The sequence below is a fragment of the Citrus sinensis genome, chromosome 3 (assembly GCF_022201045.2).
Source record: "Citrus sinensis cultivar Valencia sweet orange chromosome 3, DVS_A1.0, whole genome shotgun sequence".
Taxonomy (NCBI): Eukaryota; Viridiplantae; Streptophyta; class Magnoliopsida; order Sapindales; family Rutaceae; genus Citrus; species Citrus sinensis.
Genome location: NC_068558.1, coordinates 10,232,902 through 10,252,889, shown reverse-complemented (window position 1 = coordinate 10,252,889; position 19,988 = coordinate 10,232,902).

Genomic DNA, 19,988 nt, shown 5'->3' with positions numbered 1-19,988 from the left:
AGAAATTAAACCCAATAAAAATAGTCACTCCAATGAATGATAATTGAGAGAAAATAATAAAAAAAAATGATATCACATGCTCTCACCAAGATGAAAGAAATATGTCCTTAGCTTAAAAATAATACGATCTCAAGTCAAACAAGAATGTTAGGCAACCCACTTTATTTATCTTTTTTTTTCCTTTTTTTTATTATTGTGCATCACTACATCTTTTTAGCCCATATAACTAGCTTCTACTTCATACTATAGTTCCCTAAAATAAAAAAGGATTTTTATTAGGACGTAACGTAGGCTAGGGACATGGTTAACAAAAAAGGGAAATAAGGAAAATAAAGTGTATGTTTGAGAAAAATGCAGAGGAATTTTTTTTTTTTTGGAAGTTGCAAGGTGGATTTCGCCTATTATTGTTATTTTGTTTTCTTCTTTTTTTTTGAATTTTTTTTTGCTTATGCTTGGCACAACGTCACTGAACAAAATAATTATTTACATTTTTCTCAAACATAAATAGGTGATGGAACTTATAAGACATTGGGTAATACTCCAAATCGGAGTGGGTCAAGATGATAAGTTTAACAAATAAAAGGCTTTTTTTTTAAAGGCTCAAAATGGTTAACTATGGATATTTCACAAAAGAGATGGCTAGAAAGGCTCAAACGGATCGAAAATGGCCTTTCCATCGTCTTTTAGGGCTCTAAATAACCTTCAATATCTACTAGTTAGATGGGCCTCCAAATATAGCAACACACATTTTTTTTCTTTTTTTTAATTTTACAATTTTTTTTTAAGGGTTAACTCAAAAGAAATCTAGAGATCGTGTATACAATAATAAACTGCTAAGTTGTATAAAGAATGGGCAAAACGGTTACTCTCCAAAAAAAATAGTAGGCTCAAAAACTCACTTGGTACTTATTATGACATGTTCATTCCTTCAAGCAACTCATATTTGTCTCCGACGTCAACATGTAAAGTAGCAAACATAGTGTAACATCACTTAAGACCAAAGATAATACAAATACTAAAATTTCAAATTAATCATGTCATCCAATGTTAAAACAAATCACAAATTTTTTTTTAAACAACATTCTACCCCCTAACCTATTCTAAACATGAAAGGAAAATATGCATGCAGAAATGTGAAAATGATGCAGAAAAATTAATTAGAAAAGTTACACTTAAAATGATAGAAAAAGAAATTTTTTTTATTTTTAACTAAGAAGATGCGTTTCTAGAGGCACTACACTCTATATTCAGCCATATTCGACTCAAATATTTGAAAATGTATATTTATAAAGGAGAAATTAAAAAGAAGAAGAAAATGTCTGAATTTTTTTTGAATTTTTTTTATTATTTTGTTTTTGAATTTTTTTTTCAAACGATGAAAATGCGTTTCTAGAGTCACTACACTCCATATTCAGCCATTTTCAACACAAAAAGTTAGCAATAGTTAGTTTCTACAACAAAAAATTAGTAAAAACTTAACCAAGATTCCACAATTGTCGACTATTCCCTCCCCCCAACCAGAACGAAACATTGTCCTCAATGTTTTAAAGGAAAGAAGTATTGTTTAGAAGACATCACCTGGGTGGTGCAACACAGAAGAAAATATTTACAAGTGGAGAGTTAAGTCTAAATTGTACTTCTTACTGCGGCTATTACCATCATTATTTGGACGCTCCAACACAAAGGTCCAGGGGTCTGGCTCCGGTTTATAAGCTTGTAACAGATCAAATAGCTCATTAGCAGTGTGAGCACAAATAAAAAGTTTTTTTCGCATTGGAAAGAATGAAATAGTTTTTTATTGCATGGTTAAGAAATGCGATAAAGTCATCATAAAAGTTATTGACATTTAACAAACCGATGGGTTTCTGGTAAATGTGCAGATGGGCCCAAGATGCTAGTGTGATAAGTGCCTAGCACACTAGGTTTTAGTTCAAAACTCCTAGCAGCTACATTTGAGTATCTTATGCATGATGTGCTCAAATTAGCTAAAGGACTGAAGTAGTCCTTAAATGGCCTCTCCTGTGGTTGCAAATCCATTTTATTTTTAACTTGTTTGTGTGTGCGAAGTGTTTTCTCAAGTTCAAGGTCTATAGGTTCAAGATTAGGTAATAATGACCTTCGACCATGTATGCAAAACAAATAAAATAAAAATAAAGATGGGAACAAAACAAATAAAAATAAAGAAGAGGGAGAAATTACAATGCTAACCTTATTGCGCTGTTACAACCTTACTATAAAAACACACTAAAAAAAAATACATGAAAATAAATTAACTGAAAATAAATTAATAAAAAAAATTACAAAGAAAAATAACTTAAAAATTAAATTGCAGAATTGTAAAGAATAGAGAAAGAAAAGAATAGATTAATGGAGACGAGTGTCGATACAACAAGGAGGTGGATTTTAATTATATGTAGAATTAATTTTGTATGAGAGTGGTTGGATTTGTGGTGAAAGTGACTTAGATTATCTTAAAATTGGAATTGAAATGGCGAGAATAAATTCTAAAATTAGAATTGAAATGGCGAGAATAAATTGAAGAGAAATCTATTGAGATGACGTACTTGGGTATCTGGATCCGTATCAACATGCATCATGGGATAAATATTCCTTATTAATGCCAATTAAATCATGAGGGGGGAATCCACACCTCATGAACCACACTCTAATCAATATGGTGCTAAAGGCTTATCGTGCCAAATAATAATAATCTTGTACTAGAGAGCCGGTGTAACCAGGGCGGTATCTAGACAAGATTATTACTATTTGTTGACGAAAAGTCAAAACATCCACCTCAATTAGAGGGGAAGAGAAAATAAATTTACAAAATAAAGCCCATGGCACATGTGGAGACTTCATCTTCAACCCAAGCTTGAAAAAAAATTAGCTACTCATAATTGAACTAGGAGTAAAATGAAAATTTATTAAAATACGTAGAAAATACAAGATGGAGAAGGAATTACAGAAAATGGAGTCTAAAAGATGGATTCAGGGATGCCAAATTAAGGGGGAAGAGCCTCCCTTTTATAGATACATAGAGTAAATCATGGCCATCGGATTAAAAATATTTCGGACGCTCAGGATTACGCCACGTCATCAGTCAACAGTACGCGGTTTGACCACACGGATGAACAGTAACACGGTTTGACCCGGGTTGAATAGTGACGCGGTTTGGTTGAAAATAATCTTATGTGATGCATGTACTGTACGCGAGATTTTTGATCCACTAATATGATGCCACGTCACCATCAACAGTACATAAGAATTTTAGTCCAACAGGATCGTGACACCTTATCAGTCAATGCCATATCATCGGTCAATGCCACATCATCGGTCAATGCCACATCATCGATCCATCTATGTGAACAGTGTCGTGAACAGTGTCGTGAACAGTACCGTACACGTGAATAGTACCGTATATGTGAACAGTGCCATTTTTCCTTTTATGCTCCTCCTAAGGTTTTCGACCGTTCTGAGTTCAAAAGTGATGTCCGTTTTACCGTCTGATCTCTCGTTTATTGTGAAATGACTATGATGCCCCTAAAATACATAAAATACTTAATTAAAATAAAACACACGGAATTAAATCAAAAGAAGGTTAAATACATAAAAGTAAGGGTGTTAGTAAAAATTGAAATGTAAAATGACAATTTTCTCCTTTATAAATATATATTTTCTAACACTCAATAAGAAACAGTCAATTTCATTAAGTGAGTTTAATCACTCAATTACTCTTTTCCCAATGAGTTTGCCTTTGTGTTTGATTTAAGAAATTTCCTTATTGCATTTTATTTGTTGCATTTTTAATTAGATTCGTGCGCATATGAGTATAATAAAATTTGCACAGTAGAAAAAAATCACAACAATTGTTATTAGAGCATGGTTTGAGAATTTATGATTTTTTTATTAATATTTGTAATAACCCTCTTTTAATTTTCAATTGTCCTTATGGGCATATGCAATTTGGATTATTATTCCGCATATAAATAAGGTTGAAAGAAAATTATTGGTACAAGAATTTCTTCTATATATTATTTTGTTACAAAATAGCAAAAAAGAAGGGGGGCAGCCCAAGATGGGTTTTGGTTGTTGGCTGCGCAATACCTAAAGATGAAACTAGGGTTTCTTTTAGATTTTTTCATGAGGCACCCTAAGGTTTCTTTGATTTATGTTTCTGACCAAAGTTTAGAATTTTGTTGCATCTAAGTCCGACAAAATTTGTTGGTGGCCAAAGGAAAATATGTGATTTAGATATTAAGAGTGACTTTTCCATAAAGATAATTAATGTCCCTTAAGGTATTATAAAATCTGAAATTTGGTATAAAATTTTAAAAAACAACCAAATATTAATTTATGTAGAACACATATATTTGTTAATGTTCATGTAGTTTGATTTCTATATTATATATAATTTGTTAATCACCAAAGTGGTTAAATTAGAAAGTTTCATAAATGTCAAATTAAATTCAATTTCAAGTACTCATAATTATTGTGATGCTTATGATTGAATGACATGATGATTTTGTTGTATAGGAATATTGAAATTCATAAATTATAAAATATTTAGGAATCGCCTAAAGGTTGAATAATTAATTTTATAATCTATAATTATGATTGTGGGTAATTAGTATAATTGATTAGATATGTTTAGTATATCCAAAGATAGCAGGGGTGTCCAGTTAATATGTATTTGATTACTAATTATGTGAAATTAAAGTTAAGCATCAATTATGTTTATTGTAGTGTATTATTGTATCCCTCAAAGGTGAACTTCAATATGCACTAAAATTTTATGTGAATTTTATCTGAATCTATATTATGTGTTTAAGTTCAAAGCACTAATATGTGAGCATTTATATATATTTACAGAATTTGTGCCGATTACTCTTTATTTGCAAGATTCGTCCGTTGTTATGTTCAATGGCCTTAATTATCTAGATTGGTCTGAGCAAATCTAATTTTGCTTAGGTGTTTTGGATTTTGACTTAGCATTATTACCTGAAAAGACAACTGCTATTACTGATAAAAGCAACGCCGAAGAGAGATCACTCTATAAGACTTGGGAGAGATTAAATAGACTAAGCCTAATGTTTATGTGGCATAATTCCAAGAACTAAAAATGCGAAGGAATATATGAAATTTGTAAAAGAGCATTCTTAGTTTGAATTGCTGATAAGTCTCATAGTGGACATTAATGGGTAAATTAACAACATGTAAGTTTGATGGTACACGTACAATGCATCAACATATGATTGAGATGATAGGCACAGCAACAAAATTGAGGTCCATAAGGATGGAAGTGAGTGAGATTTTCCTTATGCAATTCATTATTAACTCTTTACCTCCTGAGTATAGTCTATTTCAAATAAACTATAATACTATTAAGGACAAATGGAGTACGAATGAACTCCAAACCATGCTCATTCAAAAAGTGGCAAGACTGAAGAAACAAGGAACTCACTCAATTAACCTCATCGGTTATAAAGAAGCTGAAAAGAATCCTAAAAGAAAAAATTATCACAAGGGCAAGAAAGAAGCATCAAAGCTGAAAGTGCAACGCACCCAAGTCCACAAGAAGGGCATCAAGAATGAAAAGCGTCAAACTTAGCTAAAGTTCCTTATAACACTTTGCTAAAGATTGCCTGAAGTGTAAAACTTAGTTCGAAAATAAAATGTAAGTCTAGTGCTTTAATATGTTTCGAATTAAACTTAGCTAAAGTTCCTTATAACACGTTGTAGATTGATTCTGATTGCACTACTCATGCTTCAAACAAGATGTAGGAATTTCTTACGATCCAAACCATAAACCCAAATAAGAAGTTTATTTTCATAGGGAACCGAGTTAAAGCTCCAATTGAAGGCATTGGGACTTACTATTTGATTTTGGATATTGGACATCAATTAGATCCTCTACAGGCTTTTTATGTTTCTTCTGTTTCTCGTAATTTAATTTCCTTATCCAAACTTGATTCTGTTGGATATTCTTTTACATTTGGGCATGGATGTTTTAGTTTATTTAAACATAATAATATCATTGGTTCTAGAATTCTTTCTTATGGTCTATACAAATTAAAGCTTAATAATATTTTTGTTGAGTCTTTATTAACCTTGCATCATAATGTTGGCACTAAACGTGGTTTAGTGAATAAAAGTTCAGCTTACTTATAGTATAAGCATTTGGGTCACATATCCAAAGCAAGAATAGAGAGATTAGTAAAGAATGAAATCCTTTCAGATTTGGATTTTATTGATCTTGAAATTTGTGTAGATTGTATTAAGGGAAAACAAACAAAACACACAAGTAAAAAAAGAGCCGCAAGAAGTTCACAACTTCTTGAGATTATACACATTGAGACCTTATGACATTCTATCTTTTGGTGGAGAAACGTATTTCATCACCTTTGTTAAGGATTTTTCACATTATGATTATATTTATTTATTGCATGAAAAACTCAATCAGTGCATGCCCTAGAGATATTTATCAATGATGTCGAAAGACAACTAGATAAAAAAATGAAAATTGTCAAGTCTGATAAAAGAGGTGAACATTGTGGAAGATATACTGAGAATGGACAATACCTTGGCCCATTTGCTAAGTTCTTAGGAAGACGTGACATATGTGCTCAATACACAATGTCAGGTACTCCAAAACAGAATAGTGTAGTAGAGAGGCGTAACTGTACCTTAATGGATATGATTAGGAGTATGTTAAGTTACTCATCTTTACCCTTATCGTTGTGGATGGAAGCATTAAAGGCTGCCACTTATTTGTTAAATAGGATTCTTATTAAGGTAGTTCTAAAGACTCTATTTGATCTACGGATGGAAAAGAGACCCAATTTAAGACACATGCATGTTTGGGGTTGTCGTGAGGAATTAAAGAGTTATAATCCACATGAAAGGAAATTGGATTCAAGAACAACGAGCAGATATTTCATTAGTTATCCAAAAAATCTAAAGGGTACAGATTTTATTATCCTAACTATAGTACAAGAATTTTTTTAATTTAGAAATACCAGGTTCATTGAAAATGGTGAAATTAGTAGGAGTATAGAACCACGAAAAGTGGAGATCCAAGAAGTTAGAGTAAAAGCTCCGTTGCTTGTTACTTCTTCTAAAGTTGTTGAACACACTAACAACTTTTAAGAACAAAAAATAAATAATCTAGTACCTCATAATAAAGTTGTCAATAATGAACCTATGGCAGCTCAACCACAAGAAATATAATTAAGAAGATCTTAAAGAGAAAAAAGATTTGTTATTTCTGATGATTATGTGGTTTACTTACAAAAGTCAAAATTTGACTTGGGAATTGATAAAAATCCAGATTCATTTTCACAAGCCATGAAAAGTGCCAATTCTAATAAATGGATAGATGCCACGAAAGAAGAGTTGAAATTAATGGATCACAATGATGTTTAGGATGTTCTTGAATTACCTAAAGGTTGTAAATGAATCGCGTGCAATTATGTCTATAAGACTAAGCGTGATTCGCATGGCAACATGGAATGATATAAGGTCAGACTCGTTGCCAAAGGTTTTACTCAAAAGGACTACATTGACTACAAAGAGACCATTTCACCAATCTCTTAGAAGAATTCCTTTAAAATTATTATGGCATTAGTGGCCCATTATAATCTAGAGTTACACTAAATTGATGTGAAATTACCTTTCTAAATGGGAATTTAGATGAAGATGTTTATGTGGCCCAACCAGAAGGCTTTTTAGCTAAAGGAAATAAATCCCTTGTGTGTAAATAAAAGAAATTAATTTATGGACTTAAGCAAGCCTCCCGACAATGGTATCTTAAATTCAATGATCTCATCACTTTTTTTGGATTTAAGGAAAACATCGTTGATCTGTGTATATATCTTAAGGTCAGTGGGAGTAAGATTATTTTTCTAATTCTGTATGTTGATGACACTTTGCTAGCTGCTAATGATTTTAGTGTACTTCATAAGACTAAAGATTTTCTCTCTAAGAGCTTCAAAATGAAAAATATGGTTAACGAACCCTATGTAATTAGAATCGAAATATTTCGTGATAGAGCACAAGGACTGTTAAGGTTGTCTCATAAAGCATCTATTAATAAAGTTTTAGAGATATTCGGAATAGAAAAAAAAAACTCTGTAAGTGTTCTTCCAATTCAGAAAGGAGATAAGCTCAGCCTTATGCAATGCCTAAAGAACGAATTGAAATGCAAACAAATGGAAAAGATTCTTTATGCATGCATTGTTAGAAGTTTGATGTACGCTTAGATGTGTACTAGGCCAAACATCAGTTTTGCTATTGGAATGTTGGGCATATATCCAAGTAATCTTGGATTGGATCACTGGAAATCTGTAAAGAAAGTATTGAGATACTTGTAGTTATATTTATTCTAATGCTATTGATGTCAATGTGCAAGTGTACACAACAAGTAATATAATAATAAGTATTCAAGATCATCTCCACAGGGATTGTTGTTATAGGAATTGCTACAGTAATTTTATCAGTGCAATTTTTATTCTAAAATAGAATATAAAAAATTATAAAATTAATAAACTAATTAAGATAAAAATGCAATAAAGTAAATTATCACAACAAATATAAGGATGTAATCAATGGGAATTGAGCAGTTGAGTGATTAAACTCACTTAATGGTTTTGACTATTTTTCTAATATTTGGTTTGGTTGCTACACCACTGGGCATAATTCTTATGTATCCTTAGCTGTCGCATGTTGGATTTCTTATATCTAAATGCAACTCAACAGTGACCAATTGTTAAACTAACATCAGATATAGCATTACACGTTTTAGACTCTAATTACCTTATAAGGTGAATCCCTATATCTAGTTCATCACTAATTTTAGATGAGGCATGATCTTTTTTGAATCAAGTTAAACTCAACTCAGGAAATCTAATCTAAAACCAAGTATTACTCTGATATGTTATATTAAGACAAGTCTTTTTTAGGCTCTTTCTTAACTAGTATCACTAAATGGGTGGTCAACTAAAATAGTGAATTGAAATAAGTATTATCAAAACAATGTGCTATAACAAACATACAACAACATAAAATATCAATCAATCAACCATCAAGTTTGTTCATCACTTAACCAAAAATAAATTTAGTTCATAATCCGCTATAAAACAAGAATCAAAATAGTTTCAGCCATCAAATAAGTCATTATAACAAGATAAAAACAAGGGAACAAAAAATAAGAGTTGAGATCCGCTTAATGTTCTTCTAAAATCATTTGTTGTCGTCCTCCGCTCTCTCTTGATCTTTGTTTTTGTTGGTTAATTTTTTACTCAATTACTATTGATGTCAATGTGCAAGTGTACACAACAAGTAATAAAGTGATGAGTATTCAAGATCGTCTCTATAGGGATTGATGTTATTAGAAATGCTACATCAATGACAATAGTGCAATCTGACTCTATTTCAAGATGAACAAATTTTAAGTTGATTACTACCGAACCTAACAATTGTAAAGAAATAAAACAAAGAAACACAGTAATGAAGTAAATTAAATAAATTATGTAGAAGAATCAAATGAGAATGAAGTAGTTGAATGATCAAACTCTCTTCATGAGTTAACTGCTTTTCATCAACTTAGCACCAGTTGTTACAGCAATTCCTACAGTATTGAGCAAAATTTATTTTGCATCCTCAGTTGTAGCATGTTAGACCTCTCATACCTTTAAATATCCTAACAATGACCAGTTGCTATTCTACTTAAGGCATGACATTAAAAGCATCTTCTCTCTCTACCCTACAAGGTGAATACCTATGTCTAGTTCTTCACAAATCTTAACTCCAAGTATAATCTTTATGGGATTTAAGATAACCTTAATCTAGAAAACTCAAATTAAGATCAAGTATTACTTTAATATCCACTAAGACAAGCCCTTTTGCTGCTCTATCTTAACTTGAACCATTACATAGGTGGTCAACCGAAATAATAGTTATAATCAAAGCTATTAGAGTAAAATGCTATAGCAATTATATAACATCTCATAAGAACAGTCAAAAACTCATTTTGATTGTTTGTCACTCAACCACAAGTAAGTTTAGTTCATACATTGAAAAAGAAAAACAAACAGCAAAATATTGGTTATAGAATACATCAGTTCAATTAAGAGTAAAGAAAAGAACAAATGGAGAACGATAAAGATTGAATCCAAATAACTCTGCTGGATTCTTTTCTTATGCAGAACCGGTTCCCTTGAATTCTAATTGTTTTCCTCTTTTTCCCTTGATTTTTTCAATGTTAATTCCTTGCTGCCGTTTTATGTGATGTGCGCCCCTTTTTATAACTAAAAATTAGGGTAAACAAAGACATAGGGCGTGCATGAGTCAAATTAGAAAACTGCAGATCGCTATTCTGCAGATATCCCGTGCTAAGCTTTCTCTGTCGTTGTTCCAGGATTGCTACAGCAATGGGTTCTCCCTTAACTGCTACAGCACAACACTGCTCCAAATTTTATTTCACTTCTTTGGTGGTCATATTCTTCCTCCCTTTTGCCATCCTACTGCATCTGCATCCTTTCCATGAATTATAAGCTTCTGAAAACCTACAGTTATGCATATGTTTTGAGTACAAATTACTTTAAATCAAGCAAAACTTATTAAGACTAAACTAAAATGAATATTTATACAAAATGTAACAAAAATATAATAAAAATACATCATTTACTCTCTAAGTGATCTTGATTTAAGTTTAGAATTGCCATAATAACTCTCATTTCATGGAGTCATCAGTTTTCTCTTGTTTTATTTCTCTATTCTTTTCTCTCTAATGACAGCCTCTCTCTTTCTTTGTGTTTGTGCTCTTTTTATAGCTTAAAATTAAGGCAATTGAAGGTCGAGGGCGCGTATCTTCCAGATTAGGAAACTCTAACTCGCAATATTCTGAGTATCTTATGCCGAAATTTTCTCTATCAATGCTCTAGGATTGCTACAGCAAAGGTGCTACAACAACATTGCTACAATAACAACTTCAGCATCTACACTGTTCCAGACTTGTTTCAATTCTTTTCTAACCAAGTTCTTTCTTTATCTTTACAAGCCTATTGCAGCCGCATTCCTTTCTTGAATTTTGAGCTTTCGGTCACTTACAATTATGCATGTAATCTAAGCAAACAATTTATTCTAAATTAAACAAAACTTATTAAAAGTAAAACTAAATGGATGTTCATGCAAAACATTATTAAAATGAAATAAAAACATGTCATTTACTCTTTAAGTAATTATGATTTAAATTTAAAAGTGCCATGATAACACTCATTTCATAGAGTTATCAACAACTTTCACTAAGCTCTGGGAAATCTCCTTTATGGCTCTCTCAAAGCTCTTTTGGAGTGGTACAACCCTTTAATGTTCGTGTGTTTTAGCAATTCTATAACTCTTGGGGTTTCATGAGCTGTGTTGGCTAGTGACATGATTAAAACTCATGACACTTTTTTTCTCGAACTGGCCCAAACCCATAACTACTAATATCCTCTTATATGAATGCCAAGATATCGTGTTCTCTAATTATGGCAAGTACTGGAGACAAGTTTGGAAGATTTGTGTCCTTAAACTCTTAAGTGTGAAAAGAGTGAAATCATTTTGGCATGTTAGAGATGAGAAGTTTTAAGACATATTCGTAAGAGGAAGTGAGGAACTGATAGTATGTGACAACACTAGAATAGGCAATGACAGAGCTAGTGGAAAATCCAACTAGTATGAAGAGAGCTAGGGAAGAGGTTAAAAGTGTGGCAAAAGAGAAATTTGTTGATCATAAAATTTAGATCAACTATGTGCTTGGGAACGTGAAGATCAGTCTCAAAGTTCTCTTTGAGTTAATGCGGCTTTACTCTTAAATTTGAATGCTTTAATTTGCAAAATAAAAAATCATAAGGGCACGTGGATGTTTAAATCATAAAGGAGATGGGAGACTTTTAGTTTTGTTAATTCTTTTTTCTTATCTCCAAATTATAATGCCTTACCTTGTAATCCTGAGCTCTTTTTTTAATCTCACCCACTTTGCCATGCCTAACTTCCTCTTAAATTCTGGTCTTATGCCTTTTCCACTATTGTTTACTTGTTTAACTGTCTGCCCTCCCGTACTAGCTTTGTCCTCTCTTTATGAAAAGATTTTTGGCTCTTCACCAAATTACTCAAAGCTTAGAGTATTTGGTTGTTTATATTGCCTTTGGCTTAGACCCTATTCCTCTTACAAGCTTGACATTCATTCCAAACCATGTGTGTTTCTCAGGTACTCTCTAACTCAAAGTGTTTATTTATGTTTTGATCCTTCCATATCAAGAATTGTTGAGTCTCATTATATTAAATTTGTCGAGTCGATGTTTCCTTTCGCTCCCATTTCTAGTCAATCACCATGTCCACAACCTCACACAATTGACACACGGATCCCTCCAATTATTACTATCCCCAATCAAGTATTGTCACTCTCCCCTGTCTGATGAGGCAAATTCCTAACTGCCCTTTGTGTGATGCTCCCCCAATTGTCATCATCGCCACATAATTTACACCCGCACCTGTGTCTCAACAGCCACCCTCATAAACTCCTCCCACTTTCACTAACTCTGCACTTTTGAGTTAACCTCTATAGATACCTATATCTCAATTCTACCAAACTTCTATAGAAACAACTCCCGTCTATTCTTCGAATCCAACCTTACCTCTACTTTCATCTTCCTCTCACCAAGCTCTAATTCATAACATGACTACTAGTTCAGAAATTAAACCTCTCCACTCAACTTTCTCCCTCTATTGATCTTGAACCCACCTCTATGATCCAAGCCCTTAAATCCAAAATGGCATCGAGCCATGTCTGAGGAATATGATGCTCTAGTTCAAAATGGGACATGGGGCTAGAACCCTCTATTTCTAGTCACAATATTCTTGGTTGTAAGTGGATTTTTAGAACTAAACATCATTCTGGTGGTTTTATTGACATGTTTAAAGCTTGTTTAGTGGCCAAAAGATTTCATCAATGGCCCAGTGTTGACTATCATGATACTTTCAATTCTGTTGTAAAAACAACCACTGTTCAACTAGTTCTTAGCCTTGCTATTAATCGCGAATGGTCTCTCCGTCAACTTGAAGTCAACTATAATGCCTTCATATTCTCTTTATTAATAATTATGGTAATTCTTAGTAATTTCTTTTGATTGGTTTATTAAGAGACTTTTGAGAATGATTCTAGGCTTTTCTAATTTACTAGAGTTATTAAATACACAAGGCATGTGTGCTTGCTTTTTTACTTGCATTTGTTATGTATTTATAATTTATATTTAGGCAATGGCTACCTTAGAACTGCTCTAAGGTAAAGCACAAATTACAGCCACATGCACAAAGTGATAAATAGTAAAAAATACGTTATAACTTTGATCATATAGTTATGAAGATATATTTTATCTTAGAGCGGTTCTAATATAATTCGACCCTTATATTTATCATAAAAGCTTGCATTTATTCAAAGATACAATTATGAACATTCATAATTACCTTTTGGTAAGCTTGTCATATATTTATTGTTACGTTATTAAAGTTTCTTTATTGAAACTTACTTTAATTTATTGTTATATTTATTAAAGTTTGCTTTGTTTATAATTACACTCATTAAATTTTGCTTTTATTTTATTATCATTTTATTAAAGTTGCTTTATTAAAGCTTTCTTTACATGTATATTTGTATTTATTTATTTGTTTGCTTTGTGTTTGTTAATGCTTGGTTCAAAGCCAGGACTTGAAAGAAAGAATATAGATTTATTCAACTTCTTTCATTATTCATCTTCTTTCTCTCTTAACTCCAAGTTCTAAATTCTAAATGTCTTATAGTAACCTTCTCCATTTCTACAATTGAGTTAGAGAACTTAGCTTAATTGAAAGCTTCTTGATTGGTGGCCCTTTATTGTTTATGTTTTCATTGTTGTGAATATATGCATTATTTGAAACGCTAGTTGTATGAAACATGTATAGAAATTTCTGGACAGTATGAGTATTTTGTATTAAATCATGGCCATGTAAAAATGATTTTTGAGAATAACCTTATCTTTCTGTAATCTAGACAAGCAAGGCTTATTGAATAAATTTTATTTCATAAGATTTGACTTTGTTTTTATTTTATATGGATTTTCGAAACTAACACTGTTGCACTGGAAAACTGTGGTTCTAGCAAAACAACTAAATTCCCAAAATTATTTGTAGTGTCAAATGAACTCGAAAAATTTTGAACTTTTTAAGTAAGGTTAATATATTTGTATAGTACTTCCAATTTTAGTTTCATAATTTTCTGGTTAATATTTAATTTTATAAAAATCCTAGAACGCATTCTGTTTTAGTTAAGGCACTATGAGATAGTTTTGAATTTGTCATGAAACAAATCGTTTTGAAATTGTTTTTAGCACTAGTTCATTCTGAAATTTTTATGGGAGATACTTATGGATATCCACCATACTTCTGCATAATGTTATGTCATTCTAATCTTTAAATTAAGAGTTACAATTTAAAGAATCAGACTTATTTGATTTAAGTTAAAGGATCAGGATATTGGAATAAGTTCTTAATAGTTACACCTTGAATCCTTTAAGGTGTCTGAGGCTGATTGAAAATTGTTCTGTCATTTTTGTATTCATTTTTCATATGTAGCAAATCCTTTAAGGTGTTTAAACTACTTCTTTTGTCAAGGTAAGCAACTCTATTCCTATTGTACTTGATATCTAGTGTACTGGATATGTATGATAATTTTGATATTTCAATATAATTATAAGTACATTTTTTTCTTAGTTCTTCGCAACAAAATTAATTTATGTAAGTGTTTTCAAATCTAATTTTTGTGTTATTTTTATGGTTTTAACAAAATATTATAAATGCCTTTAAATGTGTAATTTATTTTGCTAAATAATTATATTTTTTGAAATTTTCCATAAAATATTAGAATGGAAATTGTTCTGCAAGTCTAAATCTTTGTTATGATCTTTTAGGAGACTTTATCTATGAGAATTTATGTGAGAGCCACCTCTTGAGGCCATATGGGGGCCACCTCTCAAGGGTTATAGTGTCATGAAGTGCCACATTCAATACAAAGTACCACGTGTAATTTGCTACATATGAAAAATGAATATAAATGTTCTGGCTCATTGTCCTTAGTCATTCTAATTCTGATTCTAATTCTAATCGTATTATACAACACATATGTTCTATACCAGTATTGGATTTTTGTTCTGCGTGTGCACACGATATTCTAATTTTGATTTTGTTCTGACTAGGTCACCAAGAGTATAGGTGACGTTATATGAGATGAGCTAATCTTTTGGTTCCTGTATTTATATATTATATGATCTATTTTCGTGATTAGTTATGACTTTGATATTCTGAATCATTTATGAATCTGTCCTCCTGTTATAATGTCATTTTGTAAAATTTATGCTTTTAATATACATATCGATAAATAAGGCTTGCAATACTTTTGGTATCATATATCCCTAGTGCGTTAACAAATAGTTTTATTTACCGAGTTGACGGCTCACCCTTTATCATTATTTTTTACATATTGAGTGACTTGTTGAGAGACCTGCTTATCTTTGGAGGGAGAGATTTATTTACTTTTGCTAGTTAAATAAAAGAAGGATGGATTTCTATTTCCTTTAAGCTTGTTAGTCTTTTTAACTTGTAATCATAGAGTTTTGAGACTTCTGTTACATTTATGATTTGGGAGAAAATGTCAAGTATTTGACTTATAGATTTATTGATCTTTTTAATAAAATTTAAGGTACTTTAGTTTCAAATTTTGTGAGAGGATTTCGATTTGTAAGTAACCTCCTATTACCACGTGCTCCGCGCATGTTAAATTTGAAGTGTTACATCAACAATGCATCCTACAAGATCATCTCTCAGAGGATGTATACATGAGTCAACCCCCAAGTTTTGTTGATTTAGATTTTTCATTTTATGTCTATAAGCTTCAGAGAGCTATTCATGGGCTCATAAAAGCTCCCCGAGCATGGTACCATGAGCTTTGCAATTTTCTTATTTCTTTGGGTTTTAAGAATTCAGATGTTGATCTTTCAAAAAAAAAGAAAAAAGAATTCAAATGCTGATACATCTCTTTTTGTTCTGAGCAGTGGTGGTCATCTCATGTATCTTCTACTTTATGTTCACAATATAATTTTCACTGGTGACAATAATGATCTAGTTTCTAGATTTTTTACTTTGCTTGCTCACCGATTCTCTCTCAAAGATCTTGGGCCATTAGCTTATTTCCTTGGTGTGGAAGCTGTTTCTCATGCTCATGGTGTTCTGCTTTGTTAGAGATATTATCTTTTTGATGTTCTTGACCACATAAATATGCAGGCAACCAAACTAGTTCTCACACTTTTGTCAACTAATCGGTCTATTACTTTGCATTCGGGTTCTGCTTTTTCTGCTCCTACCGACTATTGGGTTGTGGTTGGAAGTTTGCAATATCTTTTACTTACACGTCCGGACACAATTTATGCATCGGCCGACCACTGATATGATGGCATTTTACTTACAAACCGTCTCTTGTGTTCTCTTTGTAGCTCATTAAATGATGGCATTTTTTTATCGGGATTCTCTACTTTCAATACATACCTTTTTTGATGTTGATTGAGCTGGCAACAAGGACAATTTTATCTCTACTAGTGCTTACATTATTTATCTTGGTTGTAATCAAATCTCCTAAAGCTCTAAGAAGCTGGCACTATGGCCTACTCTACTACTGAGGCTGAATATCGCTCTGTTACTACTACTGCTGCTGAACTCTGTTGGGTTTGTTATTGTTAATGCTTAATCGACAAATGCAACCACCTTGAACTAATTAACGCAATTGGATCAACCCAGAACAGCCAAGAACTAGAATTAGAAACAAAAATAACCCCAGCAAGATTCAACAAGAACGAATAAGTAAGCAAAGAGACGAAGAACACAGAAAAAGAATTTACGTGGTTCGATACCAAGGTACCTACATCCACAGCTGAAAAACTAGCAGGAGGCTAAAGCTTTATTAATGGAGATGATTACACAAAGAATCTATGGAGTGTAGAGATTAAATCTCTTGTTTATAGAATTTACTATCTCTCACTCTATATATGCATGCATCTGTTTCTGAAATCAGTCGCTAAGAATAACGACTTTTAACTAACAGCAGGCCCACATCTCCAGCTCAGCTTGCCATGTCAGCATATTAACAACAAAATTAAACTTACAGATTCACAAATCTCCACCTTAGTTTATTATGATTTCAAGCTTTCCTCCATCTCTATTTCAGCATTTCGGGACTTAGTTCACATGTTACCAAGTCCAATCGAGTTCAAAGAACTCATGAACTTAATTGCTGGTAGTGGCTTAGTAAGCATGTCATCTAGATTAACCTCAAAAGGTATTTTGACAACACTAACTACACCACTACTGATTTCCTCCCTTATGAAGTGTAACCGCACATTTATATGCTTAGTTCTCTCATTATATTTGGGATTCTTACTTAACTCTATAGCACTAGAGCTATCACTGCTAATTGTAACTGTCTTTTGCTTGAATCCCAACTCAGATATTAAACCCCTTAGCCAGATTGCCTCCTTTACTGCCTCAGTTAGAGCAATGTATTGTGCTTCAGTTGTTGAGAGAGCAACAACTGATTGCAGTGAAGCCTTCCAACTAATAGCCCCTCCAGACATGGTAAAAACAAAACCAGTTATGAATCTTCTTTTATCTATATCACCTGCAAAGTCTGAGTCTACAAAACCAGCAACCTCACAGGTGGCTCCATTGACTTTCCTAAACAAAATGCCATGATCAGAAGTCCCCTTAAGATATCTCAATATCCACTTGACTCCATTCCAGTGCTCCTTGCCTGGATTTCCTATGAACCTGCTGACAACCCCAACACTATATGCTATATCAGACCTAGAACAAACCATAGCATACATAACACTCCCCACTGCATTTGAATAGGGAATCTTCTTCATGTATTCTATGTCTGCATCAGTTGTTGCCTCTTGAAGCTTAGAGAGCTTAAAGTGAGCTGACAGAGGTGTCAACATAGGTTTAGCATTATCCATGATGAACCTATTGAGCACTCTCCTTACATAACCAGCCTGAGTAAGAAACAAAGTTCTTGCTAGTCTGTTTCTTACAATCTGCATACCCAAAATTTTAGTTGCAGCACCTAAATCTTTCATTTCAAACTCGTTGTTGAGCTACATTTTGAGTTTCTCTATGTCTTCCCTCTTATTGCATGCAATAAGCATGTCATCCATATAGAAAAGTAAGTAGATGTAGCTGTCATTAGCCAAGTTTCTGTAGTACACACAACTATCATACTGACTTCTGCTGTAACCATGGCTACTCATAAACTGGTTAAATCTCAAATACCACTGCCTTGGAGACTACTTTAAGCCATATAAACTTTTCTTAAGTAAACATACCATATCTTCAACCCTTTCTTCTATGAAACCCTCAAGTTGTGTCATAAAGATTTCTTCATCAAGGTTACCATGTAAGAAAGCGGTTCTTACATCCATTTGGTCTAACTCCAGGTCAAGGAAAACAGTAACAGCAAGCAACAAGCAGCAACCTTATGGAGATGTGTTTTACCACTGGTGAAAACACCTCATTAAAATCCACTCCTTCTTTCTGTGTGAAGCCTTTAGCTACCAGTCTTGCCTTGTACCTGGGTTGTTTATCAACAAACTCTCCATCCTTGAACTTATAAATCCATTTACAACCCACTAGTCTTTTATTTAAGGGTTTTTCTACCAAGATCCAGGTGTTGTTTTTCTTAAGAAAGGCTAATTCTTCTTCCATTGCAGCACGCCAATTAGCTTTACCACTTCTACACATGGCTTCCTTATAGCTCATAGGTTCTTCACCACTTAGTTCTTCAGCAACACTTAGTGCATATGAAATAAGGTTAGTAATGCCATATTTCTTAGGCATTCTGATTGTCCTCCTTTCTCTATCCCTTGCAAGTTGATAATTGTCCAGCTCATAGGATTTGAGCTCCTTGTCAGGTCTTTCTGGAGTCTTTTCTGCAGGTTGATGGCCATCAGCATGTTCTACCTTCAATTCAGCATTATGTTTCCCATCTGAACCAGTAGACATTACCTCAGTTTCTACTTTGGACAGCAACATTGAGTCTTTATCAAACACCACATCCCTCCTGATTAGAGTCCTTGAGGGCTTGCCATCTATGCACCAGATCTTATACCCTTTTGTGCCTTCTAGATTTCCTATAAAGTATCTTTTCACTGCTCTTAGTTCTAATTTGCCCTGACTAACATGAGCATATGCAATGCAGCCAAAGATTCTGAGGTTAATAAGATCTGGTGGTTTTCCTGACCAAGCTTCTTGTGGAGTTCTGAAGTTTAAGGCTGATGAAGGGCTTCTATTCACTAGATAAGCTGCTCTTGTGACTACCTCAGCCCAGAAATGCTTAGATAGGTTTGCATTGAGCAGCATACACCTGACTTTCTCAAGTAAGGTTCTATTCATCCTTTCGACAAGTCCATTTTGTTGTGGAGTGTGCCTTACTGTTTTGTGCCTTGCTATGCCCTTGCTCTTACAAAATTCATCAAATTCATTACTACAGTACTCCAATCCATTGTCTGTCCTTAGCCTTTTTATCTTCTTACCAGTATGATTTTCTACAAGTGTTAACCATTCTTTGAACTTCTCCAGGGCCTCACTCTTCTGTCTTAACACATAGATCCAGACCTTTCTTGAGTAGTCATCAATAAAGGTTATGAAATACCTAGCTCCACCATGAGAGGGAATCTGGGATAGTCCTCATAGGTCTAAATGAATGTAGTCCAAGGTCTGTTTTGTTTCTTTTCTTCCTGTGTTGAATTTTTGTCTTGTTGATTTACCAAAAACACATTTTTCACAGAATTCTAATGAGGATATATGGTCTTCACCAAACAAGCCTTGTTTCTCTAATTCTTTTAACCCTCTTTCACTCATGTGTGCTAGCC